Source organism: Chrysemys picta, chromosome 23, assembly GCF_011386835.1.
Source record: "Chrysemys picta bellii isolate R12L10 chromosome 23, ASM1138683v2, whole genome shotgun sequence".
Lineage (NCBI taxonomy): Eukaryota > Metazoa > Chordata > Testudines > Emydidae > Chrysemys > Chrysemys picta.
Genome location: NC_088813.1, coordinates 8,555,978 through 8,576,971, shown reverse-complemented (window position 1 = coordinate 8,576,971; position 20,994 = coordinate 8,555,978). Strand labels below are relative to the sequence as shown.

Below are 20,994 nucleotides of genomic sequence, written 5' to 3'. Positions count from 1 at the left end.
AATAATTGTGATTTGTTTGAATTGTGGTAGCCCCTAGGAGCACTAGTCATGGCCCAGGACCCCAGTGTGCTAGGCGCTGTACAGACACAACAAAAAGACATTCCCTGCCTGCAAGAACTTCCACTCTAAAGTAATGCCTCTTGTCTATTGAAACTCTTCTGAGGCAGGGACTGTCTCTCCTTATGTGTCTGTGCAGCACCTGGCATAAAGGGGCCCTGATCTGGGTTGGGTATCTCAGCACTACAACGGTATTTTTCTTTCCCCTGCCCTCGAGGCATCAGCAGAGTGACCTATTTCCGTGCACCTGGGCAAGCAGCTAAAAGGTGTGTCATTCCCCAGGTGCTAGCTGAGCAGAGATTATTGACAGGGAAAGCACCGGAGCAGGAAAGGAATGGAGAAGTGCAACCTGGGCCAGCCCTGCAGCTGCTCCTCTCCTGGGCGAATGCCGAGATGCCAGTTGGCTTGTTTTAGTTCTTGATTTTTAACATAAGAACGGCCAGACTGGGTCAGACCAAAGGTCCATCCAGCCCAGTATCCTGTCTTCCGACAGTGGCCCATGCCAGGTGCCCCAGAGGGAATGAACAGAACAGGGAATCATCAAGTGATCCATCCCCTGTCGCCCACTCCCAGCTTCTGGCAAACAGAGACCAGGGACACCATCCCTGCTCATCCTGGCTAATAGCCATTGATAGACCTACCCTCCATGAACTTATCTAGTTCTTTTTTGAACCCTGTTATAGTCTTGGCCTTCACAACACCCTCTGGCAAGGAGTTCCACAGGTTGACCGTGCGCTGTGTGTGTTAATTCCCCCTTTGGGTTATGCAGCCGGAGCCATCAGGAGTGAGGCCCTAGGAGAGATGGGGTGGGAAGGAGGCCAACAAAGGGAATGGCAGAGAGGGACAGGGACTGAGAACACCGGGGCCCTGGGCTGGATTCATCCTGGCCCTCCCCGGTTCACTATAACAACAGCGGCTTGTGCAACATCCAACCACGCAGACCTTTCACCAGGGCACCAAGACAGAGAGACCAGGATGGCAGCTTCCACAGGCCGACTCGCTCCCTCTGTCTGGCAGGCACGCCAGGCTCAGAGCTTGATCCAACTTCCACTGGAGTCAGTGGAAAAACTCCCTGGAACTCAAGTTGGGCCCCTGGAGAACACACCTGTCCGGATGGGTACTACCATCACCTCGTGTGGGGCTGCTCTCAGAGGTTACAGGTCGACAGGGGTCAGGTGGGCAGTTCTGGGCCTGGGCAGCCCCCACGTGCTGCGGGAAGTGGGGCTGAACATTCAGTCCTTAACACGCTTCAATCTCAGTCAGCCCTGAGCCAACGAGGCACAAGCAGTGCCAGGCCCTCAAAAGTCATGAGATTTTACATGGCAAGTTCTGTTTCTTTGCCTCCTGGCACTGGAGCCATTAGGGGGTCACATTTTCAAGCTTTTCTCTGTTACCGCAAAGACTAGAAGCTTACCTTGTTTGACAATGAGAGCACAGATTCTCACGGTTTCACGTGACTCCGGGAGCTGAGGATTTAAGAAAAAGCCCCAGATACCACACGATCTGTGGTAAAATCATGGTACAAGGGGGTACTGCTGGGAAGTAGGAGAGGGAAAACTGAATGGTCCTGATCGCTTGTGGGTGGTCCCAGTGCACTTTTCACAGGAGCAAGAACCAGTGTTGCTAGCTTCACACCTTCAAAACTTATGAGTCAGGCCCCCAAAATATCACAAGATTGGCTTAAAAATCATATATAAATAAATGTCACATTTGGGGTTCTTTTTAATTTTCTCCTGGTTTTGAACCTTTAGGTTGCACGTGTTTCAAGCTTTTCTCTGCAACCAGGAGGGCTAGAAACTTGCTTTTTCTTGTCAATGAAAGCTGAGATGCTCAGACTTTCTCTGGAGTCCAGGAGCTGGGGCTTTCAAAAATATACTGAAAATTATGACTCATGATAAAACTAATGCAAGTTGGCAACACTGTTACCCAAAGCAGGTAGGCCTTATTCCACTCTGGTTAATTACATTCCGCCTCCCAAAATTCCCCCCCGGCACTTGGATTCTGCTTCACTTCCTGTCCTAAAGTGTTGCATAGTATTACTCTGTGCTGATAAACAATGGCTGCTTTCCACCTTAGAGGTGGCTGCATTTCAGTAGTGGGTGAGGAGCTCCCTTCATATCCTTCAACCTACCTCACAGGGTTATGAGATGAAAGCTCTTGAAGTTTAATTAATGGAGATACCCTATCTCCTAGAACTGGAAGGGACCTTGCAAGGTCATTGAATCCAGCCCCCTGCCTTCACTAGCAGGACAAAGTACTGATTTTGCCCCAGATCCCTAAGTGGCCCCCTCAAGGACTGAACTCACAACCCTGGGTTTAGCAGGCCAATGCTCAAACCACTGAGCTATCCCTCCCCTTCCTTGGAGCTAAGGCCTGAGTTGGGGCCTGGACTATGGGCTTAAATGGGAGTTCTGGGGGTTGTGCGGAGGTGGATTTTACTCTGGGTGAGGCAATGTGTCAACAGCTCTCACGATTTTATCACAAGACTTGTGACATTTGGTTTTGGTTTGTTTCTTAAAGCCAGGCTGGGAGTCACGTGAGTAGGGGACAAGCTCAGTTTTCATTTATTGAAATTCAAAAAATGTTTTTTTCCCAGCCCTTGTGGCTGCAGAGAAAAGCTTGAAAACACGACCCCAGTGCACCCTCAAGAGCGGACAGAAAGAACACCCAAGAAGATTTAAAAAAAAAGAAATCTCGTGATTTGTAAGACAATCTCATGATTTTTCAGGGCCTGAACACTTGGGGCTGGCGCTACTGAAATCAGTTCCCCCCACCCCCTACCCCCAAAAATCTCCACCCAGCAACTGAACGAGATTCAAATCATTTTCTGGAGCGTCTGATCGTCAAACCTCCCCCTCCCGCCCCTTTTGCTCTCTGGTGTTTTTGACTCTACCTCTAAAAACAAGCCGTGGATTTCACGCAGCTGCAGCCCCAGGTGTCTGGAGACAGAGAGAGAGCACGGGGCAGGAAATGGGGTTGCCAGTTTTCTCTCTCTCATCTTTTTAGTTGAGAAGGCAGCTTCACTTTCTAAAAGAGGCACTGGCCACAGCTTGAGGTGAAAGATCAGGGAAGGGTTTTTTTTGGTGGGGGGGGAAGGAAAGACAGTGTGTGTGGGGGGTCCTCCCTCATTCTCCACCCCCCCTTCACACCCCAAGCCTCAGAGCAGACCCCGAGGCAGCCTTGAGAATGGGGAGGGAGGGTCATTCTGAAAAGGCCATGAGCTGAAGAATGCAGGGCCTCAGCCTAGGATCATCTGTCCCTATGAATGAGCGTCACGCATGGCCCCACAGGCCTGCCGGCCCATGCACCTGCCCCTATGTGCATCGGCCAATAAGTGTCCCAATCTTGCCCCTGCAGGGAGTGCATGCACCGGCCCTGAATGCGCCTGGAACTGCTCAGACTCCTGTGATCATGCACGTAGGCCTCCGAACAAGCCTGGGAACGGCCCTTTGCCTGGAACGCCCCGATGCTGAGTGCGTGAGCTTGCCCCCGCGGGTTGTGGCTCTCCCTGCGACGTCAGCATGCCTGTGACTGCATTCGGGCGCCCACGCGTGGCGGCCTGCGCAGCTCCGTGGACACGTGCAGCTGGGAGTGCCGGTGCAGGAGCGGGGCCCTGTGAACGTGGCTGTAGCTCCGGACAGGTAGTCCGAAATGCCCTCGTTTCTCTGGAGCCCTCACGTGACTCTGAGTCCACTGATCCCTGGAGCCCTCTGCTAGTGCCAGCTGGAGGTGAGCAGGTCCCAAGCGGAGCCACAGCAGAGGCCAGGCCGCTGCCCTGAGACTGGCACCGTCTGGTGCATGGGAAACAGAAGGGATTGGCGGCGAAGGATCTGGGAGGTGGGAACAGAGGGGACGTCTACACTCCAAAGCACGGCAGCCAGGCTCAGAGTCCTGGGCAACTGACTTGGGTTCACGGGGCTCATGCTATGCAGCTAAAAACAGCGTGTCAACGTTCCCGCTGTGGGGGAGCCCAGGCTCTGAGACCCACCCGCTCGCCGGGAGCCCAGTGGTGAAAGGCCACCGGACACCGGAGTGGGGCTGCCAGGGCGTGAGAAGAGATCCCAGTACATCCGTCGCATGGACTCTCTCCCGCTCTTGATCGCATGCCGAGGGATAATACGATGGTACATCTCCCTGGCCACGGCAGTGACAGGGCCCCGGCGCCATAGGATCTGAGCGCCTCGTGCGCCCCATTGCTCCTGAGAAGATGGGCACTGCCCATATCCCCAGTTTACAGACGGGGAACTAAGGCACTGAGAAGCCAAGGGCCAGATTTTGAAAAGGTCTTTTGGAACCCATTGAATGGGAATTAGGCACCTCGCGACCTTTACAAATCAGGCCCAAAGGCGCTGGCTTATGGTCACGCAGGAAGTCTGTGTCAGAGCAGGGGACCGAGCCAGGACCCATCCTTCCAGAGCCAGGATCCCCGCTCACCCTGAAACATACGGGAGCCAAAGGGAGGCCATCAGGACAAAGCAAGTCGGGGTGGTGGGGTGTGTGTGTGTGTGTGTGTGGGGGAATCTCCTCATCCATGCCACCAGCTGCAAGAATGCAGGGGGAGCCCCCCTCCCTGCCTCTCAGTCCCTCCCCACCTCCTGATCTGAAAGCTACTTTCCCACTTTCACCCCCCCCCCCCCCCCCCCGCTTTCTCTTTTTCTTGATTTTCATTTCTTTTTGCAGCCAAGTTCTGGCCCAGACCGGGCTGAAAAACTGCGGCAGTGTTTAAAGCACTAGGGGGAGTCCCCCCCCTCCCAAAACCATTTCCTAATAGAGATGCATCATCACTGCCCACACCTCTGCCACTAGCCGGGACGCTAGTGGTCTGGCCACAGCTCCAGGGATCACTCAGCGGGAACTTTCTTCCGTCACCCACTGCTGCATACCTAGGCTCCCCTCACCATGGTATCTGGGCACCTCACAAGCAGCGCAGAACCCTGCGGCAGGGTCAGGCTGATCCCCGTTTTCCACAGGGGAATTGAGGCCCAGCGAGACTGAGGGGCAAATATTCCAAAGAGCTCAGGGCCAGATTTTCAAAAGGACCCAGCGGCGACACTTACCGCCAGGTTTGCAAATGAGGCCGACACGCAGAGTGGTCAGCCCGTCGCAAAAGCCGGCCCTTCTTTAGCTGAACCAGTAGGAGCTGAACATCTGCCCCTCTCTGAGGGTCACGCAGGGCGCCGGGATTTAAAACTGAGCCCCACACATCCATCCGGCCCCACGACTGCCATTCCCCATGCACCCCATCTCGCTGCACCCACTTCGCTTCCAGCTCCCCCCGCGCCCTGATGTCAGGCTTTGACTCAGGGCTTTGCTCTGGACTCAGAAGCTCTCACCAAAGCAAGCAGCTGCAGGGACTCTGCTTTCTGTGACAAGGACTGTCTCTTATTATGTGTATGTACAGCGCCTAGCACAGCGAGGCCCCAATGCTCCTAGGGGGTTCCCGTAATAGAAAGAATGAATAATCAGATCAGTGAAATAAAGAAATGCTGAATCTCTGGCTGCATTTGCTCAGCCCTAGAAACCCACCACCATCTCCTGCACATTGACTTCATCACAGAGCTATGGGGGGGGGGGGGGGGAAGAGATGGTGACAGAGAGCAAGAGAACTGATGAATGAGGAAGATAATAAGAGGAGAGGGCTGGTGAATGACAGAGAGCGAGCGAGGGCGCTGGCGCGGAGGGGAGCGAAAGGAAGTGGTGAACTTTTAAAGTGTTTGAAATGACAATAGCGAGGTTGCGAGCTATATTAGCAAATCTGTATAAATAGCCACAGAGGTGGGGTGGAGCCAGGCTGATAAGCAGGGCTGGTGGGAGGGGCTCACTGCACCACAAACAGGTGTTTGGGGGGAAGGGAGGGTTCTTGAGCCTCACGGTCCAGAGACTTATCACTCCAAAATGGTCCTTCAGCCTGGGAGCGGGGCAGGAATAGCCTACTCCGGGCTGGTCTACACAGAAAACGGACATCGGCATAGCTGCGGGTGAAAAGTCCACACCGTGGGGAGACAGTTATGCTGACCTCAGCCCTGGTGTAGACAGCGCTAGGCTGCGGAAAGAATCTTAGGCTACTCCCTCTCGGGGAGGTGAATTAACTACTCCCCCGTGGCGGTTGTGAGCGTCTACACTGAATCACTGCAGCTGTGTCTCTAGAGGGATTTCAGGGTCAACATCCCCTCAGGGTGAGCTGCCAGGACACTGCAGAGCTTCCCCAGCTGGCCAACATGCAGCGGACTCTGCACTGGGCTCCCGCACCCACCTGCCTGGGCGCTGGGGGGAAGAAAGGGGGACTTGTGCCCCCTTCCCTTGCAAAAGGAAGATAGTAACTCCCCTCACACTGCTCGCCAGTGACCCCAAAAGGCGCTGGAGGGAACTGCACCCACCAGGTGGCTCAGATGCAAGGGGGTAAAACAAATAAATAAATGGAGAAGTGAGTCCTGGGAGAGGATCCCAGGCCAGGCTGGGTTTGAAAGGGCCATTTCGTACCGGTCTCGTCCAGTTAGCGGGGCTGTGAGCCCGGTGCCTGGCAAACAGGTGCTTTCTATTTCTAGCTGGATGCCCAGATGTGGCTCTTCCCTCAGGTTTCAGAGAGAGAGAGAAATATGCAACCCGTCCACTGCTCTTTGCAGGTGTGAGCCCGTGGCCTGCCAGGAGCCTGCTACCTTTAGCTAGCCAATGGGTCAGCCTGGGTCAGCGCTGGAGCAGCTGCTGAAAGGTCGCCCACTGAAACAGGAGGCGGGCCTGAGGCTGGCACAATGGGACCTTGTGTGTGAATCCCATTGCAGCCAGGGCCCCTCTTGCTCACCCTGCTTTGACACTAGCTGGGCCGGTGCTGGACCACTCCTGTGCGAGAGGAGAATCGGGCCCGGCATCCCCAGAGAGCCTGGGATCAGCAGGAGTGAGGACTGCAGGATCGGGCCCGATGCAGTGCGTGACACAGACATGGCCCACCCCTTTTGCTATATGAGCACCTCCCAAACATCACTGAATTTATCTTCACAGCTCCTCTGTGAGGGAAGGGAAGATCACTACTCCAATTTACATAGGGGGAAACTGAGGCCCACAGAGATTTGGCTGAGACAGCAACTCACCCACAGGGAGTCTGGGACAGGGTCACAAACAGGACCCATGTCTGAGTGCCAGTCCAATGCCCGACCCATGAGACCAGCTCTTTTCTCACCTTGGAAACCTGTTATGATTTTCCTTGTGATAACACCGCTTGGTGCCTTCACAGACCCTTTCCTCTGACAATCTCAAAGCGCTTGACAAGCGTTTATGCAGTAAGTCCCAGAGCACCGCTCCGAGGGGAGACTTGAACACAGAGCGGAGAAGCGACTTGCCCAGGTCAGGCAGCAAGTCAGTGGCGGAACCCCGGAGTTCTGCTTCCCACCGAATGCTTCAACCCTAAAACCAGTCTTCCCTCTGTTACCCTCATCAGCCCCTTACATTCAAGCCAAGGCTTGAGTGATGGTGGGAGGAGCCAGGGGCTTTGCCTGGGCGGGGCTAAGCACACTACAGTAACACCGCCTTCCTCTCAAAGAGAGGCTCAACCATCATCTATCTACAGTACTGATGTGGCCCCCGCCAGGGAGTACCTGAGCCCCTCCCGCTCTAACATCTTTATCCCTGTGAAGTTGGGATGTACTACTATCCCCACGTTAGAGGGGAAACTGAGGCCTGGAGAGGCTAAGGGATGTGCCCAGGGTCACACGGTGTTTGAAGCAGAGAAGGAACAGAACCTCGGTCCCCCGCAGCCCAAACCAACTCTCGCACCACCGGACCAGCCAACTTCACTTCCGCAGGCAGTGAATTTAGCATTAGTGTAAGGTGCTGGACCAGCAACCCTATGGAGCAAAGTCCTGAATTTACTCCCAGGACAGGTACTCCACCACCCTTAGGGGAGCTTGGTCTCCAGCCACATCCACCTCTGGGCTGGGATCGGCAACACGGATTGAGGCCCATCGAGGGCCTAAGGAATGCCTAGCCCTTGAGGCCCTCAGCACTGGGGTGAATTCCCCCCCAGCGGGCTGTTTATGACCGTTCCTCTTCTAACCCTGGTCAGAAACACGCATCACTGCCTCAACTGTCACCGATCCAGAAAAACCAGGCGCCCAGTGATCCATGGTTATTGTATTCTCTTACAGTAAATGGAGTGTTCAGTGGAATCTTAATTGCAAAGCCTCTTGGAAACCTGCCGGTTCCACTTTAACCAGACCTCTGCTGCCCCCTCTTCCAAGCCACGGCTGCTGCAAGTAATGGCACCACACACACACACACACACACACACACACACACAGAGAGGAGAATGCAGAGCCAAGGAACCAGCTTCACACAGACGGTTGCTGGTTTCTATGTAGTCACACACACACAAACACACACAGACCTGTAGCGCTGGCGGGAGGAGGGCGGGGGGGCTTCTGCTCAAGGGACCAGGAATCTGAGCCTTTTGAAGGCAAATCTTGCGAGGCGAGCGGCAGCAGATCTCACCCCCATAGTCACCCCTAGTCACTTTACTCCTGGTGATCCCCACCTGCTTTTTAGAGGTCGATCCAGTGTTTGCGCCGGCGAGGGGCTCAAATCAGCGTCCCCTTCGCTAACTGGGGCACCGAGCAAAAAGAACGCAGGTGCTGAGAGGGTAATGCCGGCAGCAGGGTCAAGGGATTAGAAGGAGGGAAGGGAAATGGAGCCTGGTGCTTTGACCCAGAGATGTCCCGCTGGAGGCTCCAGGGCCTGCCCCGTTAGCTCCGAGCCCAGCAGGGGTGCTGCCCCCTAGGGATCGCAGTGAATATGCCCCAATGGCAGGTACGGGGCACCAGCCACACGGGCCCAGGTGGAGACCTGCCTTTCGTCAAGTCCAAAGGAAACGGGACGTCACACACAACACATGCTGACTCCAGTTTTCCCAGGTGGCTGCAGGCCTGGGACCTGCTCAGTCAACTCTTTCTGTTGCAAAAAGAACAGGAGGACTTGTGGCACCTTAGAGACGAACACATTTATTTGAGCCTAAGCTTTCGTGGGCTACAGCCCACTTCTTCGGATGCATTGACTGGAACAGATATTGTAGCATATATATGGAGTCCACGAAAACTTAGGCTCAAGTAAATGTGTTCGTCTCTAAGGTGCCACAAGTCCTCCTGTTCTTTTTGCGGATACAGACGAACACGGCGGCTACGCTGAAACCCGTCTTTCTGTTGCATTAGCTTCCACCAGAACTTCTGATGCCTCCGAGCTGGGACGGAGGTAAATGGGTCAGAGAAAGCCACACAGGCAGTTCTGGATGGACCAAAGGCCAGGCTGAGCAAGAGGGTAATACTAAACCGCACTCTGGCCTCTGACAGCACCTGAGGATCTCAAAGCACCTTATCATCACTGCTCTTCTTATGTGTATTAGCACAGCACCTAGGAGCCCAGCGATGGCCCAGCACCTCATGTGGCACCTGCCCCGAAGTGCATGATTTAATTAGCTAGCCCCACCGCCCTCTAGGGAAAGGTACAAATAGTTACCCCAGATCGCCCGTTGTCCTGCCCACAGGCAAGTCCAGCACAGAGTGTGAAGCGGGTGCAAAGACAGCCGCTCTGGGTTGCGACTGACCCACTTTGCCCCAGTGTCAATGACAACACGAGGCAGAAGAACACACTCTTCTGGGCTTGTCTACACTATGGGGACTGCCGCAGTATAACTCCGGCACCATGGCTCTGCCGGTGTAACGCACTAGTGTAGATGCAACCTACGCCGCCAGGAGGGGTTTTTCCGTCGCTGTAGAAACTCCTCCTCGCGTGACGGTAACTAGGTCACCAGACGTATTCTTCCATTGACCTAGCTGCATCTACACCGCGGGTTAGCTCGGCCTCGCTAGGGCCCTCGGGTGTGGATTTTTCACACACCGACTTAGTGGAGGCGGGGGGACGGAGCAGAGGGGCGCACGGCTGGTTCGAAGACAGGATTTCTGCAGAGAAAAACGTAAAAACCGCCCCATCCCCCATGCAGCATCCGCCCGCTCCCTCTTCTGCTGTGGCTGTGGGGATTGCACATGAGTTGCCCTGCGAAGCGCAGGGGCCTCCTGCAGCCTTCAGCATTATCTGGTTATTTCTACCTCGGCACTTTTCTCTTCTGATTATAATTACCCGAGACCTTATCAGGGCTGCGCGGCCTGAAAGGCGAGCGGCGCCAGTTCTCCCCATCTGCTGGTGGCGTGATAAGGGGCTTTTTTGGGTGCTTCTTTTTCTTCCCTGATTGCTTGTTTTTATGTTTGACAATGGGCCTCCCAGGGCCCGCGCTGTGCGGCACTGATGCATTTCCTACCTTTACAGGTGCTTGCTGCTGGTGTGGCGTGTTCAGGGAATTCGAAGGGGGATGGAAGGCAGGATTGTCAAACTTGCCATCTCAGCTTCCTTGAGCATAGGGACAGCACACAAACAGCAACGGGGCAAGCTTCCCCCACTTGTGTGCCTTAGCCTGACCTGGAAGGTAGCAGAAACTACGTCTACACTACAGAGCTATGTCAGCATAGATAGACACAGCAGCATACAGTTCAGGGCGACTGCACCTGTATTTCCCGTCCGTAGTCCCCCTTCTAGGGCACCCCCTCTAGGCCTTCGGCTCCTCAGCCGTCACCTCTCTTGAGCAGAGACTCATGTCTCTCTCCCTCCTGACCAGGTTTTTTCCAGGCTGCACAGTCATCAACCTACACTGCGATATCCCCAGCGAGCCAGACTGCCAAGACAAGCCGAGCAGCCGCGCTTTGCGTTCTCGCCAAAGGCCACGCACAGTTGTAATTGCCAGCAGTCACAAGTTCCCCACAAAGCCCTTTCTAAGCAAGCACATTTATTCTTAAGGTGAAAGCATGACCGAGAAAACATATTAAAACCAAGAGACGTTCCGACACGCGCACCAGGTGTCACCTGCCAGTCTTATGGGGCCCCACTAGGCCCAAGTCCTTCCAACCCTTCCCAGGGAGGATTCGGGCCCCTCTAGGACAGAAGGCCCTGTCTGGTTGCTGGATCAGAAAGACCTCATTTATCCCAAAGTCTCTTCTTTGTGTATTGGTATCCGGAGAATCCAGTTTGAATCAGTACATGCAGCCTGTCCAGGTGGTGGTACCTCTCTGGAGTGGTTACAACTAGTGAATTTGCCTAATCCCCCTCCTTCTTAGTTCATGGGGGCTCTTGGTAATCCTCCCCTCATGGAATTATATATGACCCCTGACCCCCAATGATAGATCAACTGAATACAGTGAGATCTCCCAAAGATATTGCAGGAAATTGCCCTGTCTGTCACAGCTGGGTCTACACTGAGGGTGTTGTCGGCACAGCTCTGTCGGTCAGGGGTGTGCAAAAATACACCTGGGATTCACTGATTTGGTGGCACAAGTGTGAGCTGCTTTGGAGGAAAGCGGTATCAAACCAAGCCTTCTCTCCAGACCCAATCAGACACACCCAAGGCATCCAGAGAAGCAGACATTTTGGGGCAAGTCCCTGACCCGAGCTACACAACGTGTCGGTCTCTACTCACCAAAGAACCCGGCTGGAATCAAAGAGGCCATGTAGAGATGGAAGGGCATGCAGCCAAGACCGCTGTCCATCCAGCCCCCTTCCCGTAAGCCGCTTAAGCCATCCTGAAATGCGAGATCGAAGAGGCGTCTCTAATGACACACAGGGCGATGGTAATTCCGCCTTGGCCATTCGTACCGTCTTCATCTGCCCACGTCCTTTCCATTCATGGGTATTTAAAAGTGCAGCGATCCAGCCAGCTGGGAGCGTGGAGACTCACAGCTTCACATGATGCCTTCCAAAGACGAGCCTGCCTGCAGATTTCAGTGCCTGGAGCACCCTACGCCCCATCTGGTTACACGGCATTTGGACAGGAGGCCTCCGAGGAAAGCACATGCTGATGCCAGAAGTGGCGTCAGCGATTCAGCAGGCGATAGTCAGGAGAGGACAACGCCCCAGCCGGCTGCTAGGCGGCACGGTGCTGAGCAAGGTGGCAGCAGCTCATGGTGCACAGAGACATTTCAAAGCGTGGCCAGCTTGTAACGGGGTGCGCTCGCTGCTGGGGCGCCTCCTTGGGGCTGGGGATTAGCTCTCTCTCGGTCTGGCAGTTGTTTCATAGAATCATAGACTATCAGGGTTGGAAGGGACCTCAGGAGGTATCTAGTCCAACCCCCTGCTCAAAGCAGGACCAACCTCCACTAAATCATCCCAGCCAGGGCTTCGTTTCCCTGGGCGCCTTCCTACCTTCTTTCTCCCTCTCCTGGCTCATCTCTGGATTTACCAGCCTAAGCTTCCTCTGCTCCCAGGGGCTACTTCACCCATCTCAGCTTCTCACTAGTCCCTAGTCCAGAGCCAGATCCCAGGACTTACACTTCCCCTAGAAATCCGCCTTGTCCCTAGCCAACTCCCCGTGTCTCTAGTCTAGGGAGTGTCTGGAGAGCCCTTCCCTGTACCCTCCTCCTCGCAACTTCCTGGCTTGATACAAACCCCAGCCTGCCCTTGCCCAGCTGGACTTCATCATCAATTAGACTTAATCAGATCCTGGCTCTCCCCCAGGGGCAGCCTACCAGGTTAATTGGCCCTTTTTAACCTGCTCAGGCCATGTGTGTGTGTGTGTGTGGCGGGGGGGGGGGGGCACTCCGTCACCCAGCTCTAGCAATTGTATCGCAAGTCTCATGCTACTTGGAGTTTCTCTTCAAGACCCAGCTCCTGGAGTCACGTGATTATGTGAGAATCACAGCTTCCAGTCAAAAAACAGAGCTTCTAACTTTGTGTTTTCAAGCTTTTCTCCACCAACACAAAACCCCCACAAGGCCACTACATTGTGACATTTATTAGCCTACAACACTCTCATGATTTCTAAGCCAAGGTCTTTTTTCTTTTTCTTTTGCAGCCTGACTCATTACTTTTGAATTGAATGCTTGGGGCTAGCAATCCTGGATTTACCCAACCATTTGGAGCAGGAGGCGAAGACGACTGCCACCAATTGACGTTTTAGCAGGAATTTTGGGTGGGCAGAAGATACGTTACTCAAAGGGGAAATTAGCACTGGGGTTAACAGCCTTACTACTGCAAAAGGCAGCGAGGGAGTTGGCTCCCTGCATGCAAGCCCGCCCGAGAGCCTGGGTGCTTACCGGGAGGCTAGTCCACATTGCAGCTTGGGCTGCCGTAGCATCACTGCTATTGGTGCCCGGGTCAGCTAGGTTAAAACTAGTCTGGGCTTGTCTGCACCTGCAGCCATCACACCCCTGACTGCAGTGTAGACACACCCTAAGACGCGAGGGTTCCGGCTGCACTTTTAAAACAGAAACCCTAGCCTCTGTCTACTGTGGCGGCCAAACCATTTTCAATTCCAGGAATCGATGCCTATTGCCTGCCATGGGTCATCTCCCAGTGTAGAGAAGGTTATCTGAGTCCTTGGTGGCTTTGGGAAGCCCAAGAGGCACATAACTAGATTCTGCTCTGAGTCACACAGGTGTACGGCTGAGTGCCCGGAAGCCAACAGCAATCTCCACCTGATGGGGTAAGTCAGGTGCATGGCTGGTTTGCACTGCAGGCATGCGGGGGCTTGATGCTTTCAGTGGGTAGTTTGTGGGGGAGGGCTACCCTGGCTTTTCCTGGAGAGGGTCGGTTGTTTGACTCCACGGCATTAATGGGCCCCCTGGTTAGTTACTTTAGCACGCAGTGGGGGTCTAGTGGAGGGAGCAGTGGGCTGGGTACCAGGAGACCAAGGTTTTATTCCCAGCTCTGCCAGGGGCTTTGGGCAACTCATTCCCTCTCCCACGGAAACTCTTTGGGGCAGGGGCTGGCTCTCACTCCGTGTCTGTGCAGCACCTCGTGCACTGGGGCCCCGATCTCTCAGCACTGCTGGAATATAAATAATAATACGGAGAGGCCAAGGAGCAAAATGGGCCCCCAGTGTGACAGAGCTCCTGTAACAATGATCCTTTTGAGCCACTTGGCAGGGCAGCCCGGAAGCAGCTTGCCCCGGCATTGCCCACGCTTACTGCAACGTGGCAGCTCCTCTTTGGAGACAGGCCCCAGCGGCATCTTCTCGGCACCCGCCTGGCAGCATCTAGGTTCCTTTATCAGATTGGATCCCTGCACAGCTGGGGAGCAGAGCGTCTGTGAGCGAGCGCTGTCTGTCTCCACGCGCAGAGCTGGGGGGGTCGGTGGTGATGCAATACGCTGCAATGCTGGAGGAGAGCTGGGGAGGGGCTGAGGGCCGACAGCAGCTGAAATCACCAGGGGTAGGCCGATGGAGTCACAGCAAGGGACCGGGACAATACAGCCCGGCTCCTCCCCAATGCCTTGTTTCAGTTGCAATAGCCACACATGCCCTCTCAGTCCCAGAGAGTCATTGGGCACAGGTTGCCTTATGTGGTGACCTGCACAGTGAATTGGCCCTGGCCTCATCTTCCAACACCCGACAGGGTGTAGCTGGGCACAAGGCTGGCCTGAGATACCCTCAACGCCACGGCCCGGCTGCAGCTCCCGCTGCTCCGTGCCCCACTGAGCGCCGGTGCCAGATAGCCTGCAGCAGCAGTGTTTGCATTGGAGGAGAACCCAGCCACCTCTCCATGGGCAGCCCCCCTCCGCCTGGGAAGGGGAGGGCAAAGGGACATACAGGCAGGAAGTGCATGGGGCATGACAGCACAGCTCTCCCTTTGCTCCGGGCTGTAGGCTGCTACATTGCCCATCTCTCCCGTCGCAGGTGGGTACGATTTCCCATGGAAGCATGGCCTACTGGTTAAACCGGCAGGCTGGGAGTCAAGCGATTTGTGTCCTGCGCGTGACTCCCCCTGCAATCCTGGGGGAGTCCTGTCACCGCTCGGTGCCTCGGTTTCCCCAGCTGGAGGTGACAGTTATCTGCCCCAGGTGGGTGCTGGGAGGATGACTGTGTTAGTGCCAGGGAAGACCAGGAGGGGAGGCCCACAAAGCCTTTCTGTAGAGCATTGTGCTCTGCTACTATGGCTCAAACTCCCCCCGCCACACAGCTGAGGTTTTTCTTTTTAAAATGTACCCTAATTACCCCAGGGCCAGTGCAAAGGGGTGGAGCTGACACTGGAGAGTGAGGGTCACTTCCCCATAGCAGGTGTGGGCGGGAGAAGCTTCCCTCACCTGGACCCTATCATTCTGCCTCCCCGAGTGAACCGGAGGGGAGAGGGCAGTCTGGGTGATCCCTGGAGGGCTGGGGGGCCCCCAAAGAGACCCCCCGTAGCCACCCCTCCACAAAAACGTAAGGAGGGGGAACGCTATGAAAGAACTGGGATCAGGGAATTACTGGGGCAAAGAATGCAAAAAACAGGCAAGGCCAGGGGGGCTGGAACAATTTGTACAGTGGGGGAGCTGAGAGCCATTGCACCAAACTGCAAACCCTGGATATCCTGGCAACCAGTTCCAGCCCCTGTGGGCAGGGGAAGTCATTGGAGAACAACCAGGGCCCGAGTGGGGGGACACTGAGCAGAACCCTGCCCACCGGCCGCTGCGCCAAGCTAGAATCCAGCAATCTTTGGCTGTGCCGCCCGATGTGGGGGGCCGCGGGACGTTGCCCACACTCGTTCCTTGGCCTCAGTGCTAACGGCAGGGCCCCAACGAGCACCCATCGGCGGTGGAATGTGCAACATCAACGCCCATCCTCCGGCACCGATTTGAGCCGCCACCAGCCTCCTCCCCTCCGGGTCCCCAGATGGTCACAAGCCGGGGAAGTTGAACCTAGAGGCGAACGAACTCCATGCTCCTTCGGTTCTGCCCTGCCCTGAATGCCAATTTAAAGGGGCAGCGTCCCACACGGTCTCTGACGTGGGCATCGACTGGCCAAGCCCCACGTGGGAGGAAGGCCCCGGCCGCTTGCTCAGACCGCAAGCGCGCCGAGGTGGGCCGCTGAGTTCGCGCCTGAGCTGCACCGGCTCGAGGGCAGGTCGCACGGAAACAAGAAGCGCGTCAGGAAAGGGGGGGCTGCCGCCGTGCCGGCTCCACACAGGACGTGAGTGGGCGTCAGCGAGGCGCTGCCGCTAGCCCAGCGCTCGCCAGAGCCCCGGCAGCTGCTTTCCTGGTAACTGTGGCAGCTGTGCGAGGGCACGTGGGGGGCCGGGGAGCGCCGGGGAGGGGAGGGGCGTGCGTGGGCGGGAGGGGAGGGTGTGGGTCGCGGCTGGTCCAGCGGCAGGTGAGTGGGAGTGGAGGAACGGGGCTCAGAGGAGCAAACAGGACGCCGCAGAGATCAGATTACTCACCTCCAGCTGCAAAGCGCAGCAGCTAATAAAAGACTGAAGCTTCCTGTTGTTCCCTCATTAACACCCTCCCCGCCCCCCCCCCCCAAGCCCCAATGTACAACGCCAGCTGCAGCAAGAGAGGCATGAGAGACAGACACACCGCCCAGGGACAGCGTGTGCTGAACAGGCCCGGCCTTCACGCCCACTTCCCCAAGCGGGGTCAAGGGGCATTGGCCGAGGACTCGGAGAGCCTGACACTAGAAAGCAGGGGGCCTGTGGTGCTCAGCCCAACGGGTACGCCCGGGACTGGCCCAGCAGTGCCTGCTGCATGCTGGTCGAGCTGCGCCGGGAGGCCTGCGACTCAGAAGGACCCAGCCGCATTGGTAGAGATCGAGCCGCGTGTGCCAGGCCTGGCCGTTGCGATTGGTCTATCATCTTCCTCCAGGGGTTTAAACAGAACCCCCCCCCCCCACGCCCCCAGCCCCCCAAAGGGATCGGAGTTCCCGTTGCAGACTCAGATTAAAGCAAGAGTTTAAACCATGAAATTCTGGCTGCGGCACGAGCGGCAGCCCCGGGTCTCCCTGCAGCCCCAACGCCTGCCTCAACTCGCCCGGCCCGAGGCAGCTCTGGAGGTGCCTTCGATGGCTAGAATATGGTCACCGTGTCAAAGAGTTCCCCCCGCCCGCGACATAGCCAGGGCTGACGTGGCGGGGGGGCCATGCCTCCAGAAACACAGTGCCTGGGTCACTTGGCCCCTGGGAACGTCCGAGTGTGGGAAGAGAGACCAGGTCAAGGAGCCAGCCGCAGCTGCCTTGCCATCCTGGAGGGCTACGATCAAACAATACAGCTGTGGAGGGAGGATGGACAGGCAGTTTTCTAGGGAGCTTCCCTGTAAACCAGGGTCAAATACTAGCTCCATCTCCACCTCCCATGCAGCTGGCTGGGCCGGGAGGGCCGGGTCCATCAGCTTCCTGAGGCGTTCCCGGGACAGACACGACCACACCCTGAATCGAAGCACCCCATGGCTCCAGACTCAGTCCCAATGCTAGGCTCATTGGAGCCTCCCTCAGTCATTTGGCAACACCCAGAGCTTCCAACCCATTGCACTAGGTGCTGTACAGACACACACTCCCTGCCCCAAGTATCTGAGGGGTAGCCGTGTTAGTCTGAATCTGTAAAAAGCAACAGAGGGTCCTGTGGCACCTTTAAGACTAACAGAAGTATTGGGAGCATAAGCGTTCGTGGGTAAGAACTTCACTTCTTCAGATGCAAGAAGTGAGGTTCTTACCCACGAAAGCTTATGCTCCCAATACTTCTGTTCGTCTTAAAGGTGCCACAGGACTCCCTGCCCCAAGGAGCTCACATGCCACCAACAAGACAGGCAGAGGGTGAAATAAGGTGTACATCTAACAGTGTGGGTAGGTCACCACTCGCGGGTTGTGGTGAATTCTCCTTTTACAATCCAGGCAAGGGTTAGCTGTACCAGAAATGATTTGCCTGTGTCAGACTGGCTGGTCCCTTAGTCTTTGAATCTATGGACCAGACAGAAAGAGGAGGTGACTTTTTCCAAGGTCAGAGAACAGACCCCAGACCTCCTGACTCGCAGGCTTGGACCCCTTCCACTAGGCTACACTGTCTCTCTAAGCAGCCACCCACTGCTAGTTGCTCAGCTGCCCTCAGGGGAAAGTTTGGAGCCAGATCAGTGGGGCCCCTCCCTACACGCAGTAAAACAGCCCAGGTGCTCTACCCACCCCTTGAGAGAGGTACATGCCAGCAGATCTTCCCATCGCCCCTCCTGGCCGCAGGCTCTGACTCACCCTCCTCCCATCTCTCGTGCACCTGTCTCTCTCACACACACACATTTCCTGTTGTGAATCACCTGGAGTTTCCAACCAGCATGGGGCGTTTGAGCTTCTAACCTCAATTGACAGGCTGTTTTCCTGGGGCGGGCATGTGCTCTTTTCTTCTTCCATTTAAAGGACACCCGTCAGCAATTGTTCTGAACTGGTGGCTGGTGCAGAGACACAAGAGGAGAGAGAACCATCGGCTGTTGCCAACGGGGCAAGGACAAATTCGGAAGCCAAGGCAACCATGGAGTCTTTTTGAAATGACCCTTTACGGATTCTGAAAGGAACTGCCTGGTGCCAGACACCTGCGCCCGTCAGCCATAAAGCAAGGGTGGCCCAAAGGCTAGGGCACAACGCAGGAGGCCTGGGGTGATGAATACAGTAAAGGCTTGGAGATGTTCAGCTGCTTAGGGTAACAGGGGCCAGGCGCACTCACCCAGCTGCGCGTTCGGATGGCCTGTAGAATGGGGCTGGGGCGGGGGGGTTGGTACAATTGGGGTATCATAGAATCAAAGAATATCAGGGTTGGAAGAGACCTCAGGAGGTCATCTAGTCCAACCCCCTGCTCAAAGCAGGACCAATCCCCAACTAAATCATCCCAGCCAGGGCTTTGTCAAGCCTGACCTTAAAAACCTCTAAGGAAGGAGATTCCACCACCTCCCTAGGTAACCCATTCCAGAGCTTCGCCACCCTCTTAGTGAAAAAGCTTTTCCTAATATCCAACCTAAACCTCCCGCACTGCAACTTGAGACCATTACTCCTCGTTCTGTCATCTGCCACCACTGAGAACAGTCTAGATCAGGGGTAGGCAACCTACGGCACACGTGCCAAAGGCGGCACGCGAGCTGATTTTCAGTGGCACTCACACTGCCCGGATCCTGGCCACTGGTCGGGGGCGGGGTGGGGGGTGGGGGGGCTCTGCACTTTAATTTAATTTTAAATGAAGCTTTTTAAACATTTTAAAAAACTTATTTACTTTACATACAACAATAGTTTAGTTCTCTATTATAGACTTATAGAAAGAGACCTAAAAACGTTCAAATGTATGACTGGCACGCAAAACCTTAAATCAGAGTGAATAAATGAAGACTCGGCACACCACTTCTGAAAGGTTGTCGACCCCTGGTCTAGATCCATCCTCTTTGGAACCCCCCTTCAGGTAGTTGAAGGCTGCTATCAAATCCCCCCTCACTATGGGGGAGGGGAGAGGAGAGACCAGGGAAAAGGGGGTTTCGTGATTAGGGACTGTCTCACTAGTCACTGGCCTCCTACCAGACACCTACCCTGCTCTGCTCCACTACACGCCCAAACTCCATTTCCCCCAAGGGTTCAGGACCGGGGGCTACGCAGAGTCTCGCTGTTTCCGATGCCATCACGCCCCTCTCACAGACATCGGCGCTGCAGAAGCATCGATCAGTGGCCAGAGCATAGGAGGCCTGGAGTCTGCTCTACCACCAACTCATGGTGCGACCGCGGGCCAGTCCCCTCCTGGCTGCATGATTCGGTTTCCTGGCAAGTGGGGATGAGACAGTCCTTCGCTTCCTTTGTAAGTGCTTTGAGATCCAGCCATAAGGGGCCGTCAGCAGGCAGGGGGCTAAGCAAGTGTGTGTATGGGGATGGCTGGGGAGGCCCGGCTGATTTACAAGGCCTGGCCCAGAGCAGGGCGCGTAACGTGGAGAGGCCGGGGCCTCAAGGCCCAGCTAACAAGCTTCACAGCAAGAATTGAGCAACTGCAGGTGGGGATGAGGGAGGAAATCTAGAGCTGCCTTTGATTGCACTGACGGCAGGGACTTCAGCACCCAGAGGTGACAGTTGGGCCGGGGCAGGGAGGGGAGAGGCAAGGGGGCTAGGCAGGGCCCGTGTAACCACTAGGCGAACTAGGCGGCTGCCTACAGCGCCAAGATTTAGGGGTGCCAAAAAGCGGTGTCCGGTGTCACGGGAATCAGCTGAGCGGGACAGGGCGGGGAGTGAGGCCTCCATAACAAACCCGCCCCCACAGCAAGGGGCGCCGTGCAGGACAGTCAGTGGGAGCCTGCGGCGGAGCAAGGAGGAGGCAGCTGGCCGGGCGCGGCGACCAACGCGGCCGAGGGACGGAGCCGTTGGGGGAGGTAGGACGCGGTCCTGAGTTCAGGTGAGCTACACCCTCCAATGCGCTGCGGCTGGGGCTGGGCCCAGCCGCCTCCTGGGGCGAGGGAAAGCGAAACTAAACCCCGCAGAGCGACGGAGGGGATAGGGCTGGCGCAGGTGCCGTTTCCAAACACCAATGCGGGGAGCCGGCCCTGATCCCCAGGGAGATCCTCACCTGCTCCCTGGGAGAGCCCGGCTCTGCCCTCCTTGCCCCCCCGGAGGGCGAAGTACTCAGAGCCTGGGAACATTTAGAGACCCTGCGAGCTGGGGGCATTCTCAGCCTCCTCCTTGCTCATAGGTTCCCCCAGGCCAGAAGGGACCGTTGTGATCATCTCCTCTGACCCCCTTGGATTAATTCTAATGAACAACGCCACCTTATGCAGTATTCATTTTTGACAGTTTATAATATGCGATGCTCTGGGGGGGAGGGGGCTCAAGGTGGAAGTTTCGCCTAGGGTGCAAAATATCCTTGCACCGGCCCCGGGGCTAGGGCAGCAAAGCTGACCTCCAGCAAGTGCAGGGCAAGGCCCCAGCCCCCGGGCAGTGTGAGCACCACGTCCCACCTCCTGGGCTCAGGGACACTGTGGCACATGGGGCAGGTGCTGTTGGATATCAGATGAGCCGATGGCCACCCATTCCCTGCTCCCGCGAGGCCTGGAGGGGTGGGTCAGGCAGCAGCAATCCATGGCGCCGCCAACACTCCCACCTGTTCCAAGAGGCAGGCAGTGGCCCCAAGGGAGCTGGCCGGGACTCATAACACAGGCTCG

General features: G+C 56.0%; 1 long non-coding RNA gene across 1 annotated transcript in view; it reads right to left on the bottom strand.

Moving 5' to 3' along the window:
* Nucleotides 1-12,639, bottom strand: part of LOC135977264 (uncharacterized) — a 33,337-nt gene extending 20,698 nt beyond the window's left edge. The window contains exon 1 of the long non-coding RNA XR_010594671.1: nucleotides 11,564-12,639. This is a non-coding gene — a long non-coding RNA (uncharacterized LOC135977264). The remainder of the gene's footprint in view (nucleotides 1-11,563) is intronic.
* Between the last annotated feature and the right edge of the window lie 8,355 nt (nucleotides 12,640-20,994).